This window comes from Pipistrellus hanaki (assembly GCF_964339955.1).
Source record: "Pipistrellus hanaki genome assembly, chromosome: 8".
In the NCBI taxonomy this organism is placed as follows: Eukaryota; Metazoa; Chordata; class Mammalia; order Chiroptera; family Vespertilionidae; genus Pipistrellus; species Pipistrellus hanaki.
Window position 1 is genome coordinate 65,742,623 of NC_140510.1, and position 6,000 is coordinate 65,748,622.

Here is a 6,000-nt window from a genome sequence, read left to right on the forward strand (position 1 = left end):
TTCCACAAAGTTACACATTTTAGAAAGAGCAATGTGAGCACAATAGAAAGGGTGCATTGTTTCCTTGGGTGTGGAGCCAGACTCTGGCATGCAGACAGCTATGGGTTCTAAAGCCAACTGAGATGTTGAGACTGGGAAATGCACTCCACATTTCTTTCTAGCTCAATTCCTCCACCTGTAAATTACAGATAATTATACTTTAATAATAACTCCTTTCCTAACATGAGCTATTGTAAGTGTATATGAAATGTTCTTACGCAGGACACACTGAACTTCACATAAGAGAAGTGTACCAATTGTTATTCATCCATCTTTCACTGTGAATCCAAATGTTTCATTGTGACATATCAGAGTGGAGTGAAATGAAGTTCAGTGGTAGGGAGCCAAGCAGATGAAGCTTCTTCACTTTATATGGTTCTAAAGTGTTTGCGGGTAAATGTATATCTATACAAAAAGTGGTAGACCTATTAAATTATTCTGGTGTTATTTAGCCTTAGAAATTCATGGCATTTGTTTTTTTATAATTGAAAGAGTGAAATGCACAAGTAAGACTCCTTTGCGATGAAAGGAACTGGATACTAATGGCACTTTGATGTCTTCATGACTGACTCAAAGGAACAGTGCTTTGTTTATTTAGTCACAATGAAAGTCACATTTTTTACCAATGATCCCACATGGGCCACATGCTTTGTCTAGTATCTGTTCTAGCAATTCCCTTTGACAAAGGAGTTGCCTGAATTCAAAGGAGAAAAGAAGGTTTATTTTTCTGCACTCTTTCTGGCATCAAGTAGACATGAGCCCTCACCTTCCCACACTTCTCACTTCAAACATCCAATCCTTTTCACACACACAGTGTCCCTAAATAGCCCACTTAATATTACGAATATATTTATATAATACATATTTATATCTAGGTGTTGAGAAGAAGGGGTTGGCAAACTGAAAGGAGACATGTGTTTTGGGAACTACACTTTCTCCTAAGAATGGAATTTCTATTAGCAAAATATCATCCTCTACAAAATGTCTGCATATCCATATGGTGTTGGTTGTACTGCATCAGTCTTAAGATCAGATTCATGTTCTCCTTTTCTTTCACATAAATGCATGCCTGCCCAATGAAATCCCTTCACATTCAGGTTGCAAAGATACATTTGATAGATTTACTGATTTTTCAGAGAAGAAACAGTAGGGAAAAACAGATTTGGTCCTCTTTCTTTCCTTTTTTTTTTTCATAACTGTCAAAATGATATTGACAAATGGCTTCTTAAAGACCTTGGTAATTATACCCTTTCCCACATTTATAGTTTTTAATTGCTTCAGAAGTAATTTCTATACTATTTTATAAGAAAACTTTTATTTCTCTCTTTCAAAACAGACTCAAGTATTTCCTACAAGTTTAAATAATGGTCATCTACTTCAAAGAAACTAAATTTTATTTATCTCCTCCACAAAATAAAAAATATATACATACACAAGAAAATAAATCAATGGTTTAATAAAATAATCAAATTTGTCTGTAAAGATAGATTTTGGCCTTAATTTTTTTATATTTTATTGATTTTACACAGAGAGGAATTGAGAGGGATAGAAAGAAACATCGATGAGAGAGAAACATCTACCAGCTGCCTCTTGCACACCACCCACTGGGGATGTGCCCGCAACCAAGGTACATGCCCTTGACAGGAATCGAACCTGGGACCTTTCAGTCTGCAGGCCGACGCTCTATCCACTGAGCCAAACCAGTCCCAGCTGGCCTTAATTTTTGCTCTATACTTGAGGCCAACTGTCAAGCATGGACACTGGGGTAGGAGATATAGTCCAAGAAGCTATTTTGACAGTCAGTTGTTGCAAAGACGAGGAAATAGCTTCTGACTTTGCATTTTTTTCAATTGCATTGTTGACTACTGACAGATTGACATGTTTCCAAATACTTATGTTCCGAAGACATAGTTTCCCACTTTGGAAAGACTAGATGCCAGTATCCAGGTTTTTACAGTACTAAAGTTTGCCTTTCACATCCTTCACCAACACTTAGTCCTTGTCATCTTGCACTACTGACCCATACAAGTCATTTCAAAGAGGGATTGTTCACACACTGCTAAAGACATAGACTGTGTGGGCTTCTCTTCCCAGTGTTGCCACTTCAGCATTTATAATTATGAGAAGGTAGCGTAGCCTTTCTTTGTAATATGTCCTCATCAATGTAATAGGAATAAGAACTGTATCTTCCTCCAAGTAGTTATAATTAAGCTGCAAGTGCACATACTTTTTGGTTGTCATCATTGCCATTTTTTCAGAAGTAGAAATAAGATTTCATGATCTCCCTCCTGGACTACTTACTGAGCCCTACCAACTCCCATTTACCTACATTCTTTCTTACAATAGTGGTTGACAACTGGCTGGCTGACAACTTTCTCTAAAGTCTTGCTCTTTTTTTTTTTTTTTTTTTACAGGGAGTGGATTCTGCTATCTTGGCCTCACAGCCCTTCCTGTTGATTACAAAGCCACAGAAGAAAACAGAACACACCCTTCTTGGTTCCTTAGAAATGTGTTTCTTCTGCTTCTACTATGCCAGTTCTGGAGCAAAGACACTGATGAAACAGCACCCAATACCGGAAATGAATAAATCTATGACTTTCAAATCCCCTTTCCAGTGAAAGAAGCAGCAAACATTCACGGTTCGGCATCTGTTCTCCAGTTGCACTGAGGAATGTACTGTCTCAAAGCACCAGCTCTGCAGAACCCTTGTTCCCAAACTCCTTGTGGTTTTATTTATATCTATTTCCATATCTCATTGCTGTACGTCACTGCTGCATTGGTGTGGCAGCAAGTGACCAAAGGCAACAGGTTTTATTATGGACACCAGGTCAGGTGCCACCACACAACACAAAGCCAGTTCCCATGAACTGCCTATGATATGCATTGCTGAAGTAACATTTTACCCAGGGTGTGCCATTGCAGTGATATAAATATATTTTTTCCTAGACTAAATATGAGCGGACTATCTGTTTTAATGTGTGTAGATAGGTGTGAATGTATTTGGATGCGTGTGTGTGTATGTGTGTGTGTGTGTGTGTGTGTGTGTGTGTGTGTGTAACCTCATGCTTAGAACTGCCTGTGAATGTTGTGGAATGCTATACCTGAAGAGTTCTGGTTTTCCACAGTTCTGAGATGAAGAGCCACACAAGATAGTGGACTAGAGACCATGCCCATTCCTGTAGAAGGAAACCCAGAAATGTTAAATGTCTGTATTTATGTTGTATTTTATAGCTGCCACACTAACCTTAATAAGTAATTATACAGCTTTGGGCAGAACATTTTCACCTTAGTGGTGGAGTAATCTTAGAATATAAACATAAACACATTCAAGTGACAATCCATCATCGAAGTCACGAATTCTGATTGAACTCCTCATCTGAATCACCAGTTGCTTGATGGAGAGAGAGAGAGAAGGGGATGAAATTTGTTTGGTAACCCCAAATGGAATACAAGCAGCCTTTATTTTCCTGCATAAATGAACTTGATGAATGCGAACAAATATATGCAATTCATATACTTTTGGAGATGAACATAGACATGTGTGTCAGCTTTGAAATGATGTGTCCTGGATTAATATTTTGTCTCCCAATGTCACAGAAAAATGTATGCCGGTGACTCTTGAGGTTAGCATAAATGGGATTAAATGGCCTCAAGCAATTTCAGGTTCCCAATTACATGGAAAGTTCTACAATTATTAATATAGAGCTAACTCCTATGGCCCACAAAAGTGCATCAGCCTTCTAGAATCTGAGGTCCACTGTGCGAAGATTCTGTTTTGATATGATATGTATACCAAACTCCAGCCAACATACTGCCATGTTTCATAAATGAGTGGCTGCCTTGCTTATTTAAGCTATGGTTGCAGAAACTGTGGCCATTTATATAAGCTATAACATCGAATCAGGGAAAAATGGGAAACAAAAGATTCTGAACCCTATATTGTTGAATAAGTAAAAAAAAAATAAATCATCAAATATTTATTGCATTCTGACAGGGTGTATGGCATTGTATTCTCAGAACTATGCCAGAGTGACAAAGTTAATTCACCCCTTTTTGGGGACCTTAATATATTTTTAAAGGGATGTGCCTATGCATTAATGCCTGAAAAATATGTATAAAGAAATGATGTTGAATCTCTGAGCAAGTCACCTTTCCCCAGAGGTAAGGCCAGGAGGCCAGCTTTAGCGGCTAGGGCTAGCTAGCCCCATGAATTAGTGCTGACCTAGTGAGCTCAGATCTACCATTAGGAAGCATTAAGCTGATCCCCTGCACCAAATCAAGTAGCTTCACCATGTGTCCACTGGCCCAAAATTATTTTTAACAATTTTATGAGTAAAATGTTCTGGTGTGTTTTAAAAAAGTTATTTTAAAGAAAGGCTGTGATCACTACACTGCTGGTGTGTGTGTTTTGAGAGCTCTTGTATTCAATCTGTGAAGGATATGTATATTAATCCATACACGCTTATAGCCTCAATATTTGTCTGAAGAAACTTAAATTCTGACCAGTAAAGCAAAGTTCTAGAAGCAATATTTCACTTATTTAACATTCTCCAAACAACATCAAGCATTGATACACACTGAAGAGTGTATTTATTTTTTTTATCACTCCAAGTATGTTGGAATATGCAAGGACTGTGGTTAAAATTAGAATGTATAAGGCATATTATAATTTAGTTCATACTGAAAAATAAATTAACAAAACATTGCTTGGTTCATACATGTTCCAAAATTTGAGCAATCTATTGAGTTAGACATAGAATTTCTATTTTGTTTTAATTTGTCAAGGTATTTTCTTCCCTTCATAAAACTTAGGTACACATAACTTATGTCATTTATTTATGGTCTTTTATACCTAGTTTGTAAAATTGTAAAATAGCAACTAAATGCAAAGAGTTTGCATTTGAAAACAATAAAGTAGTTGCCATATTCAAACCTGGAATCTAGTTGTCTCTTCAATACTTTTTGGCTTAGATATGTTGGTTCTCAATTAATTAGTTGTTGGTTGTCATTTGGTTAAAACACAAAATCTTACTCAGCACTTACTAAGAGGATAACAGCATCAACTTCTAAAGGGTCCTTACCCTTGAGAACAACACATTTGCAAATCGGACTTAGATTCTGTGAGATCCTGTGTCCCATTGTAATAGGACTGACCTTTGGTTGGAATTCAGGCTCCACCTCTTAGAAATCATGCAGTCTAGGGACAAGTTTCTTAACTTCCCTGTGCCCATTTTCTTTTCTTTCCTTCCTTTCTTTCTTTCTTTCTTTCTTTCTTTCTTTCTTTCTTTCTTTCTTTCTTTCTTTCTTTCTTTCTTTCTTTCTTTCCTGGAGAATGATGATAAAGACTAAACATGTTTAAAAGTTAACACAGTGTCTAACGTCTAGCCAGAATTCAGCAAATGGTAGCTATTCTCAGGAGCCTTCTTGGTCATATAAGATGTCTTCTCTAATATTCCCAGTTCTTCACCCTCTCAAACATCTTTGCTATTGATCCAGATAACCAGCTACCCATTTTTATCATAGGCTTTTATTCTGAATCCTTGGGTCCTTAAATTCTGGAGAGTACATTAGAACTCCAAGAGTCCCTAAAACATGGTGCCAATGTGAATGATTATATGTATATTTGTGTTTTAAAAGGGAAAAAGATTATAAATTTCATTAAGTCCCAAATTGGTCTGGGATACAAAAATATGAAGGCCACAGTCTTAAGGATGAATGTTCTCATGAATGCTCTTCTCATTAAATAAACTATCAATTGACTAAGCCCCTGTTAATTGAAAAATGAGATTTAAGACATAATAATTTATTAACTGAAGCCTGTAAGAGCAGCTGGCTTTAGAGAGTAGGGCCATGCTGTTCATTATTACCAACAGTGCCTTGAAATGAAAAGAAACTTGATATGTCTTGTTATTTCCTACTTAAACACTTCTCTACAATCAACAATTTTAACATAAAGTAGTT

At 36.7% G+C, this 6,000-nt stretch overlaps 1 protein-coding gene across 1 annotated transcript in view; it reads left to right on the forward strand.

Annotated features, from left to right (window-relative positions):
• EPHA4 (EPH receptor A4) overlaps nucleotides 1-4,978 on the forward strand; it is a 135,386-nt gene extending 130,408 nt beyond the window's left edge. Inside the window, exon 18 of the mRNA XM_084891388.1 lies at nucleotides 2,454-4,978. The gene's annotated coding sequence lies outside the window, so the exon portion shown is untranslated. The remainder of the gene's footprint in view (nucleotides 1-2,453) is intronic.
• The last annotated feature ends 1,022 nt before the right edge of the window (nucleotides 4,979-6,000 follow it).